Source organism: Oncorhynchus kisutch, unplaced genomic scaffold, assembly GCF_002021735.2.
Source record: "Oncorhynchus kisutch isolate 150728-3 unplaced genomic scaffold, Okis_V2 scaffold1037, whole genome shotgun sequence".
NCBI classification, from domain to species: Eukaryota; Metazoa; Chordata; class Actinopteri; order Salmoniformes; family Salmonidae; genus Oncorhynchus; species Oncorhynchus kisutch.
Genome location: NW_022262982.1, coordinates 34919 through 49723, shown reverse-complemented (window position 1 = coordinate 49723; position 14805 = coordinate 34919). Strand labels below are relative to the sequence as shown.

General features: G+C 48.8%; 1 pseudogene; it reads left to right on the top strand.

Moving 5' to 3' along the window:
- The window catches only part of LOC116364214 (monocyte to macrophage differentiation factor 2-like), a 38184-nt pseudogene that overhangs the window by 5335 nt on the left and 18044 nt on the right, over nt 1-14805 (top strand).

The window sequence follows — 14805 nt, the reverse complement described above, 5'->3', positions numbered from 1 at the left end:
GAAGAACAAGACTATATACAGGGGCTACCGGTACCGAGTCAGAGATACTACCAGAGATACTGGTAGTCTAGTAGAGTGATGGACCACAGTGAGACCAACCATCTAAAAGTAACACAAGAAGAGTACATAACAATAACAAGACTATATACAGGGGCTACCGGTACCGAGTCAGAGATACTACCAGAGATACTGGTAGTCTAGTAGAGTGATGGACCACAGTGAGACCAACCATCTAAAAGTAACACAAGAAGAGTACATAACAATAACAAGACTATATACAGGGGCTACCGGTACCGAGTCAGAGATACTACCAGAGATACTGGTAGTCTAGTAGAGTGATGGACCACAGTGAGACCAACCATCTAAAAGTAACACAAGAAGAGTACATAACAATAACAAGACTATATACAGGGGCTACCGTACCGAGTCAGAGATACTACCAGAGATACTGGTAGTCTAGTAGAGTGATGGACCACAGTGAGACCAACCATCCTCTCTGGTAGTCTAGGAGAGTGATGGACCACAGTGAGACCAACCATCCTCTCTGGTAGTCTAGGAGAGTGATGGACCACAGTGAGACCAACCATCTAAAAGTAACACAAGAAGAGTACATAACAATAACAAGACTATATACAGGGGCTACCGTACCGAGTCAGAGATACTACCAGAGATACTGGTAGTCTAGTAGAGTGATGGACCACAGTGAGACCAACCATCTAAAAGTAACACAAGAAGAGTACATAACAATAACAAGACTATATACAGGGGCTACCGGTACCGAGTCAGAGATACTACCAGAGATACTGGTAGTCTAGTAGAGTGATGGACCACAGTGAGACCAACCATCCTCTCTGGTAGTCTAGTAGAGTGATGGACCACAGTGAGACCAACCATCTAAAAGTAACACAAGAAGAGTACATAACAATAACAAGACTATATACAGGGGCTACCGGTACCGAGTCAGAGATACTACCAGAGATACTGGTAGTCTAGTAGAGTGATGGACCACAGTGAGACCAACCATCTAAAAGTAACACAAGAAGAGTACATAACAATAACAAGACTATATACAGGGGCTACCGGTACCGAGTCAGAGATACTACCAGAGATACTGGTAGTCTAGTAGAGTGATGGACCACAGTGAGACCAACCATCTAAAAGTAACACAAGAAGAGTACATAACAATAACAAGACTATATACAGGGGCTACCGGTACCGAGTCAGAGATACTACCAGAGATACTGGTAGTCTAGTAGAGTGATGGACCACAGTGAGACCAACCATCTAAAAGTAACACAAGAAGAGTACATAACAATAACAAGACTATATACAGGGGCTACCGGTACCGAGTCAGAGATACTACCAGAGATACTGGTAGTCTAGTAGAGTGATGGACCACAGTGAGACCAACCATCTAAAAGTAACACAAGAAGAACAAGACTATATACAGGGGCTACCGGTACCGAGTCAGAGATACTACCAGAGATACTGGTAGTCTAGTAGAGTGATGGACCACAGTGAGACCAACCATCTAAAAGTAACACAAGAAGAGTACATAACAATAACAAGACTATATACAGGGGCTACCGGTACCGAGTCAGAGATACTACCAGAGATACTGGTAGTCTAGTAGAGTGATGGACCACAGTGAGACCAACCATCTAAAAGTAACACAAGAAGAGTACATAACAATAACAAGACTATATACAGGGGCTACCGGTACCGAGTCAGAGATACTACCAGAGATACTGGTAGTCTAGTAGAGTGATGGACCACAGTGAGACCAACCATCTAAAAGTAACACAAGAAGAGTACATAACAATAACAAGACTATATACAGGGGCTACCGGTACCGAGTCAGAGATACTACCAGAGATACTGGTAGTCTAGTAGAGTGATGGACCACAGTGAGACCAACCATCCTCTCTGGTAGTCTAGTAGAGTGATGGACCACAGTGAGACCAACCATCCTCTCTGGTAGTCTAGTAGAGTGATGGACCACAGTGAGACCAACCATCCTCTCTGGTAGTCTAGTAGAGTGATGGACCACGGTGAGACCAACCATCCTCTCTGGTAGTCTAGGAGAGTGATGGACCACAGTGAGACCAACCATCCTCTCTGGTAGTCTAGTAGAGTGATGGACCACAGTGAGACCAACCATCTTATCTGGTAGTCTAGTAGAGTGATGGACCACAGTGAGACCAACCATCCTCTCTGGTAGTCTAGTAGAGTGATGGACCACAGTGAGACCAACCATCCTCTCTGGTAGTCTAGTAGAGTGATGGACCACAGTGAGACCAACCATCCTCTCTGGTAGTCTAGTAGAGTGATGGACCACAGTGAGACCAACCATCCTCTCTGGTAGTCTAGGAGAGTGATGGACCACAGTGAGACCAACCATCCTCTCTGGTAGTCTAGTAGAGTGATGGACCACAGTGAGACCAACCATCATCTCTGGTAGTCTAGTAGAGTGATGGACCACAGTGAGACCAACCATCCTCTCTGGTAGTCTAGTAGAGTGATGGACCACAGTGAGACCAACCATCCTCTCTGGTAGTCTAGTAGAGTGATGGACCACAGTGAGACCAACCATCCTCTCTGGTAGTCTAGTAGAGTGATGGACCACAGTGAGACCAACCATCCTCTCTGGTAGTCTAGTAGAGTGATGGACCACAGTGAGACCAACCATCCTCTCTGGTAGTCTAGGAGAGTGATGGACCACAGTGAGACCAACCATCCTCTCTGGTAGTCTAGGAGAGTGATGGACCACAGTGAGACCAACCATCATCTCTGGTAGTCTAGGAGAGTGATGGACCACAGTGAGACCAACCATCCTCTCTGGTAGTCTAGGAGAGTGATGGACCACCGTGAGACCAACCATCCTCTCTGGTAGTCTAGGAGAGTGATGGACCACAGTGAGACCAACCATCCTCTCACTCTGCTACTGAAGAGATACTGGTAGTCTAGGAGAGTGATGGACCACTGTGAGACCAACCATCCTCTCTGGTAGTCTAGGAGAGTGATGGACCACAGTGAGACCAACCATCCTCTCACTCTGCTACTGAAGAGATACTGGTAGTCTAGGAGAGTGATGGACCACAGTGAGACCAACCATCCTCTCTGGTAGTCTAGGAGAGTGATGAACCACAGTGAGACCAACCATCCTCTCTGGTAGTCTAGGAGAGTGATGGACCACAGTGAGACCAACCATCCTCTCTGGTAGTCTAGGAGAGTGATGGACCACAGTGAGACCAACCATCCTCTCTGGTAGTCTAGGAGAGTGATGGACCACAGTGAGACCAACCATCCTCTCTGGTAGTCTAGGCTTTTGCTCCAGCGTTGCTCTAACATCGCAGTTCACTAATCAGCACCTCTAAACCTTTATGAGCTGAATAAGGCCTGTTAGAGCAGCCTCCACATCCTGTACCTCTCTAGGTAACTAAAACCTTTATGAGCTGAGTAAGGCCTGTTAGAGCAGCCTCCACATCCTGTACCTCTCTATGAGCTGAGTAAGGCCTGTTAGAGCAGCCTCCACATCCTGTACCTCTCTAGGTAACTAAAACCTTTATGAGCTGAGTAAGGCCTGTTAGAGCAGCCTCCACATCCTGTACCTCTCTAGGTAACTAAAAGCTTTATGAGCTGAGTAAGGCCTGTTAGAGCAGCCTCCACATCCTGTACCTCTCTAGGTAACTAAAACCTTTATGAGCTGAGTAAGGCCTGTTAGAGCAGCCTCCACATCCTGTACCTCTCTAGGTAACTAAAACCTTTATGAGCTGAGTAAGACCTGTTAGAGCAGCCTCCACATCCTGTACCTCTCTAGGTAACTAAAAGCTTTATGAGCTGAGTAAGGCCTGTTAGAGCAGCCTCCACATCCTGTACCTCTCTAGGTAACTAAAACCTTTATGAGCTGAGTAAGGCCTGTTAGAGCAGCCTCCACATCCTGTCCCTCTCTAGGTAAATAAAACCTTTATATGGGGAAATGGATCATCTTATATATCAAAATGGTAGAAAAGGATTTAGAGAAAATACTGAAACAGATTTAACACAATATGTGGAATGAGGCAACTAACCAACCACAAAATGGAAGTAAATAGCTACCCTGAACCTTACCCTGTCACACAGCTTCTGCTAGGCCTGAGGGACCCTGTGTGGAATCAGATAACGCACAGCTGACCTGGCGTCCAGCAAGCACTACCCTGAAACCTGCGATGTTTGTGTGTGTGTTGACTTACGAAATGTGGTTTCATAACATGTCCAGATGTGCCTCTCTCTGTAAACCGGGATTGAGAGATTTACTGCTGATTAAAGACACACACACACACACACACACACACACACACACACACACACACACACACACACACACACACACACAAGCATGGGCTGCTATGCATAGAGCCCAAGTAAGGTTTTAACGTGGATGTCAGAGCTCAGCAGTACCTGACACAGTCGGACACTACTTATAGAGGCCAGGAGACACATTCAACATGTACAGTATCCTGGGTGTGTGTGTTCCAGGTTCATGAATGGCAGAGTTCCATCCAGTAGGAGATACCAGCCTACAGACTACGAACACGCTGCCAACTGTGCCACACATGGAGTGAGTTACACACACAACCTGTCTACAGATTCATCTCTTATCTCTGGAAACACAGCTGCTGTTCACCCTGCTGTACCTGGTTCTCCCCATAATGCCTTGTTTACCCATGATCCTCCACAGCTCTGGATCATCCCCAGCCTGGTGGGCGGGTCTGTACTCTACTTCCTGTCTGTGGACCAATGGCAGGCTGCTGCTGCCTGGTTGTACGGGGCGGGGCTTAGTGGTCTATTCATCACCTCCACTCTGTTTCACACCGTGGCCTGGAAGATCAGACACCTCCGGTTAGTATCTCTGATCAGACACCTCCGGTTAGTCTCTCTGATCAGACACCTCCGGTTAGTCTCTCTGATCAGACACCTCCGGTTAGTATCTCTGATCAGACACCTCCGGTTAGTCTCTCTGATCAGACACCTCCGGTTAGTATCTCTGATCAGACACCTCCGGTTAGTATCTCTGATCAGACACCTCCGGTTAGTCTCTCTGATCAGACACCTCTGGTTAGTATCTCTGATCAGACACCTACAGTTAGTCTCTCTGATCAGACACCTCCGTTTAGTCTCTCTGATCAGACACCTCCGGTTAGTATCTCTGATCAGACACCTCCGGTTAGTCTCTGTTTCACACCGTGGTCTGGAATATCAGACACCTCCGGTTAGTCTCTCTGATCAGACACCTCTGGTTAGTATCTCTGATCAAACACCTCCGGTTAGTCTCTCTGATCAGACACCTCCGGTTAGTATCTCTGATCAGACACCTCCGGTTAGTATCCCTGATCAGACACTTCCGGTTAGTCTCTCTGATCAGACACCTCCGGTTAGTATCTCTGATCAGACACCTCCGGTTAGTCTCTCTGATCAGACACCTCTGGTTAGTATCTCTGATCATACACCTCCGGTTAGTCTCTCTGTTTCACACCGTGGTCTGGAAGATCAGACACCTCCGGTTAGTCTCTCTGATCAGACACCTCTGGTTAGTATCTCTGATCAGACACCTACAGTTAGTCTCTCTGATCAGACACCTCCGGTTAGTCTCTCTCATCAGACACCTCCGGTTAGTATCTCTGATCAGACACCTCCGGTTAGTCTTTCTGTTTCACACCGTGGTCTGGAACATCAGACACCTCCGGTTAGTATCTCTGATCTGACACCTCCGGTTAGTATCTCTGATCAGACACCTCCGGTTAGTCTCTCTGATCAGACACCTCCGGTTAGTCTCTCTGATCACACACCTCCGGTTAGTATCTCTGATCAGACCCCTCCGGTTAGTATCTCTGATCAGACACCTCCAGTTAGTATCTCTGATCAGACACCTCTGGTTAGTATCTCTGATCAGACACCTCCGGTTAGTCTCTCTGTTTCACACCGTGGTCTGGAATATCAGACACCTCCGTTTAGTCTCTCTGATCAGACACCTCCGGTTAGTCTCTCTGATCAGACACCTCCGGTTAGTATCTCTGATCAGACACCTCCGGTTAGTCTTTCTGATCAGACACCTCCGGTTAGTCTTTCTGTTTCACACCGTGGTCTGGAACATCAGACACCTCCGGTTAGTATCTCTGATCAGACACCTCCAGTTAGTCTCTCTGATCAGACACCTCCGGTTAGTATCTCTGATCAGACACCTCCGGTTAGTATCCCTGATCAGACACTTCCGGTTAGTCTCTCTGATCAGACACCTCCGGTTAGTATCTCTGATCAGACACCTCCGGTTAGTCTCTCTGATCAGACAGCTCCGGTTAGTCTCTCTGATCAGACACCTCCGGTTAGTATCTCTGATCAGACACCTCCGTTAGTATCTCTGATCAGACACCTCCGGTTAGTATCTCTGATCAGACACCTCCGGTTAGTATCTCTGATCAGACACCTCTGGTTAGTATCTCTGATCAGACACCTCCGGTTAGTCTCTCTGTTTCACACCATGGTCTGGAATATCAGACACCTCCGTTTAGTCTCTCTGATCAGACACCTCCGGTTAGTCTCTCTGATCAGACACCACCGGTTAGTCTCTCTGATCAGACACCTCCGGTTAGTATCTCTGATCAGACACCTCCGGTTAGTATCTCTGATCAGACACCTCTGGTTAGTATCTCTGATCAGACACCTCCGGTTAGTCTCTCTGTTTCACACCGTGGTCTGGAATATCAGACACCTCCGTTTAGTCTCTCTGATCAGACACCTCCGGTTAGTCTCTCTGATCAGAAACCACCGGTTAGTCTCTCTGATCAGACACCTCCGGTTAGTATCTCTGATCAGACACCTCCGGTTAGTCTCTCTGTTTCACACCGTGGTCTGGAATATCAGACACCTCCGGTTAGTCTCTCTGATCAGACACCTCCGGTTAGTCTCTCTGTTTCACACCATGGTCTGGAATATCAGACACCTCCGGTTAGTCTCTCTGTTTCACACCGTGGTCTGGAATATCAGACACCTCCGGTTAGTCTCTCTGATCAGACACCTCCGGTTAGTATCTCTGATCAGACACCTTCGGTTAGTATCTCTGATCAGACACCTCCGGTTAGTATCTCTGATCAGACACCTCCGGTTAGTCTCTCTGTTTCACACCGTGACCTGGAACATCAGACACCTCCGGTTAGTATCTCTGATCAGACACCTCAGGTTAGTCTTTCTGTTTCACACCGTGGTCTGGAACATCAGACACCGCTAGTTAGTATCTCGGTCTTTACCTCAATTTCAAATTCAATTTAAGGGGCTTCATTGGTGTGGGAAACATATGTTTACATTGCAAGTGAAATAGATGAAATAGACAACAAAAACTGAACAGTAAACATTACACTCACAGAAGTTCCAAAGGAATAGAGACATTTCAAATGTCATATGTCTAAATACAGTGTTGTAACGATGTACAAATGGTTAAAGTACACAAGGGAAAATAAATAAGCATAAATATGGGTTGTATTTACAATGGTGTTTGTTTTTCACTGGTTGCCCTTTTCTCGTGGCAACAGGTCACAAATCTTGCTGCTGTGATGGAACACTGTGGTATTTCACCCAGTAGATATGGGAGTTTATCAAAATTGGATTTGTTTTCAAATGATTTGTGGATCTGTGTAATCTGAGGGAAATGTGTGTCTCTAATATGGTCATACATTGGACAGGAGGTTAGGAAGTGCAGCTCAGTTTCCACATCATTTTGTGGGCAGTGTGCACATAGCCGGTCTTCTCTTGAGAGCCAACAGTGACCTTTCTCAATAGCAAGGCTATGCTCACAGTACATAGTCAAAGCTTCTGTTCATTTTGGGTCAGTCACAGTGGTCAGGTATTGTGTACTCTCTCACAGTGGTCAGGCTACTGTGTACTCTCTGTTTAGGGCCAAAGAGCATTCTTGTTTGCTCTGTTTTTTTGTTAATTCTTTCCAAAGTAAATATCTTTTTGTTTTCTCATGATTTGGTTGAGTCTAATTGTGTTGCTGTCCTGGGGTTCTGTGGGGTCTGTTTGTGTTTGTGAACAGAGCCCCAGGACCAGCTTGCTTAGGGGACTCTTCTCCAGGTTCATCTCTCTGTGGGGTGTGTTTGTGTTTGTGAACAGAGCCCCAGGACCAACTTGCTTAGGGGACTCTTCTCCAGGTTCATCTCTCTGTGGGGTCTGTTTGTGTTTGTGAACTGAGCCCCAGGACCAGCTTGCTTAGGGGACTCTTCTTCAGGTTTATCTCTCTGTGGGGTGTGTTTGTGAACAGAGCCCCAGGACCAGCTTGCTTAGGGGACTCTTTTCCAGGTTCATCTCTCTGTGGGGTGTGTTTGTGTTTGTGAACTGAGCCCCAGGACCAGCTTGCTTAGGGGACTCTTTTCCAGGTTCATCTCTCTGTGGGGTGTGTTTGTGAACGGAGCCCCAGGACCAGCTTGCTTAGGGGAATCTTTTCCAGGTTCATCTCTCTGTGGGGTGTGTTTGTGTTTGTGAACAGAGCCCCAGGACCAGCTTGCTTAGGGGACTCTTCTCCAGGTTCATCTCTCTGTGGGGTGTGTTTGTGAACAGAGCCCCAGGACCAGCTTGCTTAGGGGAATCTTTTCCAGGTTAATCTCTCTGTGGGGTGTGTTTTTGTTTGTGAACAGAGCCCCAGGACCAGCTTGCTTAGGGGAATCTTTTCCAGGTTCATCTCTCTGTGGGGTGTGTTTTTGTTTGTGAACAGAGCCCCAGGACCAGCTTGCTTAGGGGAATCTTTTCCAGGTTAATCTCTCTGTGGGGTCTGTTTGTGTTTGTGAACAGAGCCCCAGGACCAGCTTGCTTAGGGGACTCTTCTCCAGGTTCATCTCTCTGTGGGGTCTGTTTGTGAACAGAGCCCCAGGACCAGCTTGCTTAGGGGACTCTTCTTCAGGTTTATCTCTCTGTGGGGTGTGTTTGTGAACAGAGCCCCAGGACCAGCTTGCTTAGGGGACTCTTTTCCAGGTTCATCTCTCTGTGGGGTGTGTTTGTGAACGGAGCCCCAGGACCAGCTTGCTTAGGGGAATCTTTTCCAGGTTCATCTCTCTGTGGGGTGTGTTTGTGTTTGTGAACAGAGCCCCAGGACCAGCTTGCTTAGGGGACTCTTCTCCAGGTTCATCTCTCTGTGGGGTGTGTTTGTGAACAGAGCCCCAGGACCAGCTTGCTTAGGGGAATCTTTTCCAGGTTAATCTCTCTGTGGGGTCTGTTTGTGTTTGTGAACAGAGCCCCAGGACCAGCTTGCTTAGGGGACTCTTCTCCAGGTTCATCTCTCTGTGGGGTCTGTTTGTGAACAGAGCCCCAGGACCAGCTTGCTTAGGGGACTCTTCTTCAGGTTTATCTCTCTGTGGGGTGTGTTTGTGAACAGAGCCCCAGGACCAGCTTGCTTAGGGGACTCTTTTCCAGGTTCATCTCTCTGTGGGGTGTGTTTGTGAACTGAGCCCCAGGACCAGCTTGCTTAGGGGACTCTTTTCCAGGTTCATCTCTCTGTGGGGTGTGTTTGTGAACGGAGCCCCAGGACCAGCTTGCTTAGGGGAATCTTTTCCAGGTTCATCTCTCTGTGGGGTGTGTTTGTGAACAGAGCCCCAGGACCAGCTTGCTTAGGGGAATCTTTTCCAGGTTAATCTCTCTGTGGGGTGTGTTTTTGTTTGTGAACAGAGCCCCAGGACCAGCTTGCTTAGGGGAATCTTTTCCAGGTTAATCTCTCTGTGGGGTCTGTTTGTGTTTGTGAACAGAGTCCCAGGACCAGCTTGCTTAGGGGACTCTTCTCCAGGTTCATCTCTCTGTGGGGTCTGTTTGTGTTTGTGAACAGAGCCCCAGGACCAGCTTGCTTAGGGGACTCTTCTTCAGGTTTATCTCTCTGTGGGGTGTGTTTGTGAACAGAGCCCCAGGACCAGCTTGCTTAGGGGACTCTTTTCCAGGTTCATCTCTCTGTGGGGTGTGTTTGTGAACTGAGCCCCAGGACCAGCTTGCTTAGGGGACTCTTTTCCAGGTTCATCTCTCTGTGGGGTGTGTTTGTGAACGGAGCCCCAGGACCAGCTTGCTTAGGGGAATCTTTTCCAGGTTCATCTCTCTGTGGGGTGTGTTTGTGTTTGTGAACAGAGCCCCAGGACCAGCTTGCTTAGGGGACTCTTCTCCAGGTTCATCTCTCTGTGGGGTGTGTTTGTGAACAGAGCCCCAGGACCAGCTTGCTTAGGGGAATCTTTTCCAGGTTAATCTCTCTGTGGGGTGTGTTTTTGTTTGTGAACAGAGCCCCAGGACCAGCTTGCTTAGGGGACTCTTCTCCAGGTTCATCTCTCTGTAGGGTGTATTTGTGAACAGATCCCCAGGACCAGCTTGCTTAGGGGAATCTTTTCCAGGTTCATCTCTCTGTGGGGTCTGTTTGTGTTTGTGAACAGAGCCCCAGGACCAGCTTGCTTAGGGGACTCTTCTCCAGGTTCATCTCTCTGTGGGGTCTGTTTGTGAACAGAGCCCCAGGACCAGCTTGCTTAGGGGACTCTTCTTCAGGTTTATCTCTCTGTGGGGTGTGTTTGTGAACAGAGCCCCAGGACCAGCTTGCTTAGGGGACTCTTTTCCAGGTTCATCTCTCTGTGGGGTGTGTTTGTGAACTGAGCCCCAGGACCAGCTTGCTTAGGGGACTCTTTTCCAGGTTCATCTCTCTGTGGGGTGTGTTTGTGAACGGAGCCCCAGGACCAGCTTGCTTAGGGGAATCTTTTCCAGGTTCATCTCTCTGTGGGGTGTGTTTGTGTTTGTGAACAGAGCCCCAGGACCAGCTTGCTTAGGGGACTCTTCTCCAGGTTCATCTCTCTGTGGGGTGTGTTTGTGAACAGAGCCCCAGGACCAGCTTGCTTAGGGGAATCTTTTCCAGGTTAATCTCTCTGTGGGGTCTGTTTGTGTTTGTGAACAGAGCCCCAGGACCAGCTTGCTTAGGGGACTCTTCTCCAGGTTCATCTCTCTGTGGGGTCTGTTTGTGAACAGAGCCCCAGGACCAGCTTGCTTAGGGGACTCTTCTTCAGGTTTATCTCTCTGTGGGGTGTGTTTGTGAACAGAGCCCCAGGACCAGCTTGCTTAGGGGACTCTTTTCCAGGTTCATCTCTCTGTGGGGTGTGTTTGTGAACTGAGCCCCAGGACCAGCTTGCTTAGGGGACTCTTTTCCAGGTTCATCTCTCTGTGGGGTGTGTTTGTGAACGGAGCCCCAGGACCAGCTTGCTTAGGGGAATCTTTTCCAGGTTCATCTCTCTGTGGGGTGTGTTTGTGAACAGAGCCCCAGGACCAGCTTGCTTAGGGGAATCTTTTCCAGGTTAATCTCTCTGTGGGGTGTGTTTTTGTTTGTGAACAGAGCCCCAGGACCAGCTTGCTTAGGGGAATCTTTTCCAGGTTAATCTCTCTGTGGGGTCTGTTTGTGTTTGTGAACAGAGTCCCAGGACCAGCTTGCTTAGGGGACTCTTCTCCAGGTTCATCTCTCTGTGGGGTCTGTTTGTGTTTGTGAACAGAGCCCCAGGACCAGCTTGCTTAGGGGACTCTTCTTCAGGTTTATCTCTCTGTGGGGTGTGTTTGTGAACAGAGCCCCAGGACCAGATTGCTTAGGGGACTCTTTTCCAGGTTCATCTCTCTGTGGGTGTGTTTGTGAACGGAGCCCCAGGACCAGCTTGCTTAGGGGAATCTTTTCCAGGTTCATCTCTCTGTGGGGTGTGTTTGTGTTTGTGAACAGAGCCCCAGGACCAGCTTGCTTAGGGGACTCTTCTCCAGGTTCATCTCTCTGTGGGGTGTGTTTGTGAACAGAGCCCCAGGACCAGCTTGCTTAGGGGAATCTTTTCCAGGTTAATCTCTCTGTGGGGTGTGTTTTTGTTTGTGAACAGAGCCCCAGGACCAGCTTGCTTAGGGGACTCTTCTCCAGGTTCATCTCTCTGTAGGGTGTATTTGTGAACAGATCCCCAGGACCAGCTTGCTTAGGGGAATCTTTTCCAGGTTCATCTCTCTGTGGGGTCTGTTTGTATTTGTGAACAGAGCCCCAGGACCAGCTTGCTTAGGGGAATCTTTTCCAGGTTAATCTCTCTGTGGGGTGTGTTTGTGTTTGTGAACAGAGCCCCAGGACCAGCTTGCTTAGGGGAATCTTTTCCAGGTTAATCTCTCTGTGGGGTCTGTTTGTGAACAGAGCCCCAGGACCAGCTTGCTTAGGGGACTCTTCTTCAGGTTTATCTCTCTGTGGGGTGTGTTTGTGAACGGAGCCCCAGGACCAGCTTGCTTAGGGGAATCTTTTCCAGGTTAATCTCTCTGTGGGGTGTGTTTGTGAATAGAGCCCCAGGACCAGCTTGCTTAGGGGACTCTTCTCCAGGTTCATCTCTCTGTGGGGTGTGTTTGTGAACAGAGCCCCAGGACCAGGTTGCTTAGGGGAATCTTTTCCAGGTTAATCTCTCTGTGGGGTGTGTTTTTGTTTGTGAACAGAGCCGCCAGGACCAGCTTGCTTAGTGGGGGGACCCATTCTCCAGGTTCATCTCTCTGTAGCGTGTATTTGTGAACACAGCCCCAGGACCAGCTTGCTTAGGGGAATCTTTTCCAGGTTCATCTCTCTGTGGGTCTGTTTGTATTTGTGAACAGAGCCCCAGGACCAGCTTGCTTAGGGGAATCTTTCCAGGTTTAATCTCTCTGTGGGGTGTGTTTTGTGTTTGTGAACAGAGCCCCAGGACCAGCTTGCTTAGGGGAATCTTTTCCAGGTTAATCTCTCTGTGGGGTCTGTTTGTGTTTGTGAACAGAGTCCCAGGACCAGCTTGCTTAGGGGACTCTTCTCCAGGTTCATCTCTCTGTGGGGTCTGTTTGTGTTTGTGAACAGAGCCCCAGGACCAGCTTGCTTAGGGGACTCTTCTTCAGGTTTATCTCTCTGTGGGGTGTGTTTGTGAACAGAGCCCCAGGACCAGATTGCTTAGGGGACTCTTTTCCAGGTTCATCTCTCTGTGGGTGTGTTTGTGAACGGAGCCCCAGGACCAGCTTGCTTAGGGGAATCTTTTCCAGGTTCATCTCTCTGTGGGGTGTGTTTGTGTTTGTGAACAGAGCCCCAGGACCAGCTTGCTTAGGGGACTCTTCTCCAGGTTCATCTCTCTGTGGGGTGTGTTTGTGAACAGAGCCCCAGGACCAGCTTGCTTAGGGGAATCTTTTCCAGGTTAATCTCTCTGTGGGGTGTGTTTTTGTTTGTGAACAGAGCCCCAGGACCAGCTTGCTTAGGGGACTCTTCTCCAGGTTCATCTCTCTGTAGGGTGTATTTGTGAACAGATCCCCAGGACCAGCTTGCTTAGGGGAATCTTTTCCAGGTTCATCTCTCTGTGGGGTCTGTTTGTATTTGTGAACAGAGCCCCAGGACCAGCTTGCTTAGGGGAATCTTTTCCAGGTTAATCTCTCTGTGGGGTGTGTTTGTGTTTGTGAACAGAGCCCCAGGACCAGCTTGCTTAGGGGAATCTTTTCCAGGTTAATCTCTCTGTGGGGTCTGTTTGTGTTTGTGAACAGAGCCCCAGGACCAGCTTGCTTAGGGGACTCTTCTTCAGGTTTATCTCTCTGTGGGGTGTGTTTGTGAACAGAGCCCCAGGACCAGCTTGCTTAGGGGACTCTTTTCCAGGTTCATCTCTCTGTGGGGTGTGTTTTGTGTTTGTGAACTGAGCCCCAGGACCAGCTTGCTTAGGGGACTCTTTTCCAGGTTCATCTCTCTGTGGGGTGTGTTTGTGAACGGAGCCCCAGGACCAGCTTGCTTAGGGGAATCTTTTCCAGGTTAATCTCTCTGTGGGGTGTGTTTGTGAATAGAGCCCCAGGACCAGCTTGCTTAGGGGACTCTTCTCCAGGTTCATCTCTCTGTGGGGTGTGTTTGTGAACAGAGCCCCAGGACCAGGTTGCTTAGGGGAATCTTTTCCAGGTTAATCTCTCTGTGGGGTGTGTTTTTGTTTGTGAACAGAGCCCCAGGACCAGCTTGCTTAGGGGACTCTTCTCCAGGTTCATCTCTCTGTAGCGTGTATTTGTGAACACAGCCCCAGGACCAGCTTGCTTAGGGGAATCTTTTCCAGGTTCATCTCTCTGTGGGGTCTGTTTGTATTTGTGAACAGAGCCCCAGGACCAGCTTGCTTAGGGGAATCTTTTCCAGGTTAATCTCTCTGTGGGGTGTGTTTGTGTTTGTGAACAGAGCCCCAGGACCAGCTTGCTTAGGGGAATCTTTTCCAGGTTAATCTCTCTGTGGGGTCTGTTTGTGTTTGTGAACAGAGCCCCAGGACCAGCTTGCTTAGGGGACTCTTCTTCAGGTTTATCTCTCTGTGGGGTGTGTTTGTGAACAGAGCCCCAGGACCAGCTTGCTTAGGGGACTCTTTTCCAGGTTCATCTCTCTGTGGGGTGTGTTTGTGTTTGTGAACTGAGCCCCAGGACCAGCTTGCTTAGGGGACTCTTTTCCAGGTTCATCTCTCTGTGGGGTGTGTTTGTGAACGGAGCCCCAGGACCAGCTTGCTTAGGGGAATCTTTTCCAGGTTCATCTCTCTGTGGGGTGTGTTTGTGTTTGTGAACAGAGCCCCAGGACCAGCTTGCTTAGGGGACGCTTCTCAGTAGCTATACTATCAGGGATTGTGTCCGTTAAATTGCTCTAGCATAATCAGATCACACAGCCCCTGGAAAGTCGGAACCGCAGAGGCGGAACACCAGCGATTTAAACTATGAAGAGAACTCTGGCGTAAACTCAACATGAGTCTGTTAATCAGCCTTTTTTAAAGTTGTAAATCGTTGACGTTAAGCCTCAGGAACCAGTTG